Source organism: Apium graveolens, chromosome 3 (genome assembly GCF_009905375.1).
Source record: "Apium graveolens cultivar Ventura chromosome 3, ASM990537v1, whole genome shotgun sequence".
Taxonomy (NCBI): Eukaryota; Viridiplantae; Streptophyta; class Magnoliopsida; order Apiales; family Apiaceae; genus Apium; species Apium graveolens.
The window spans coordinates 98,127,875-98,129,821 of NC_133649.1; positions in this window are offsets into that span (position 1 = coordinate 98,127,875).

The following is a 1,947-nucleotide window of genomic DNA, read 5'->3' on the forward strand; positions in this document are numbered from 1 at the left end:
GTATTAATTATGTTTGCCTTGCTACAAATTATGTGTTCTTTAAAATGTAAGAACTCAACTTCTTCCTTGAGAGAATACAAGAAAATTTGAATCTGTTTTTTTTTCTACTAGACTAAGGACCAGTGCATGCTTTATACACTAGTAGCACGGTTTACAAAACTTGAATTAAAATATACTAAAATCTTTTTTTAAGTAACATTTTTCTATTTCCATTTCTAGCTTAGAAAATATGTGTAGAATCTTGCAGGTTTGTGACCATCCTTTGTCTAGTTAATCTTGGCCCTTGATCTTGTATTTTCCCCAACTATTTTGTAGACCTTTCAATCTAGTTGATAGATTGTTTGTTGAATGATAATCTTGGATCTTCATTTGTTTGTATTCTGTACTTGAGAAGTATATCGAGATCTCCAGTTTGTTTGATAGAGAAGTGACATCTGGATAAGTATAATGACTTATTGAGATCTCTGAGTTCTCTATAGGTATATGTGACTTATCGAGGTCTCTTGATCTTTGCATGTTAAATGGCTTGTCAATATGTCTGAAATCTCTACATGTAGAATTGACTTGTCGATATCTCAGAAATCTCTATATACATTTTGACTTGTCGATATCTCTGAGATCTCTAATGAGAAATTGACTTGTTGATATCTCCAATTTTCATATCTTTATTTTGACTTGTCGATATTTATGAGTTCTCTACATGCAGAAATGAATTGTTGATATCTCCAATCTTCACATCTTTATTTGACTTTTCGATATCTCTGAGACTTCTCTATAAGCCATTTTAGGACTTCTCGATAAGTCAATCCGTAGTTCTCAAATGACTTATCTATATTACTTGATATGTGACTTGTCGATATCTTGAGATAATACATTTTTCCTAAGATATTTTCATTCAACTCCAAGCTTCTTCACTTTTCTCTGTGGCATGATCATGGCTTGATCTTCTTTCAGAGTTTATTCCCTAGCTTGAATCTGTTTACATAAAAATACTCTAGTCTAATCTTCTAACCTTTTTACAGACTCAAGTAATACAATACAAAGTACAAAGTTTTAAATAACTAAATCTTAGGGTTGTCAATGTGACTTAGTCTTGTTATTATACATGTATGTCTTGCACAACACTTTGCACGCCATTTCATGTGGAAGTGTCATTCCTTTGACTCCTTATCCGGACTGGTAAAATCAAGGAGATCTTATACACCGAAGGAAGTCAAATAAGTAAAAGAGTGCTTTAGGAAAAAATTAAAGAAGAAACTAATGTGCTAATTTGGTGCTGTAAAGGTGAACTCTATTACTACCCATGCCTCTCTTGTATTAAATTACGGAAGTAACTAATGTGCTAATGTGCTAATTTGGTGCTATAGATGTATAGAAATTTGTAATCACGACATAAACATACACACACACACACACACAGAGCAAGCATAATAAAATCACAAAGCTGCTCCTGCCTCTCCTGTATTGAGTCATAACAATTCAATTGTTTAAACAAAAACAACGAGAGTCATAATTGATACAAGAATGTTGATAACTAAGTTACGAATGATCTTCTTTGTCTTAGTGACTCATAACTTCAGTTACAGTTATTTTATGTATTATAGGTATTCCCTAACTCATTTTACATTTTATCAGTATATAAAAGATTTAAGCAGAAAAAACCGCTGAAGAGTGAATCATCATAATATAGATAATACAAACAAATGACAAACCATAAATTAGTGCATCGTTAAATTACAAACATGACAAACACTTACAACATCTTTTTAGCAATGATGATGTACCACTATACAAAAAAAATAGGCGGGAAGAAGTATGTGATTTGTATCTTTCTTCTTACCCGATTTCAGATATCGGTTTATGTTTTTTACCTAGCAAAATATTTTGGTCAAGCTTTTTGAGGTGGCAACTTTGACAATGCCCAAGCCGGTGAGTCGCTAAGCCATA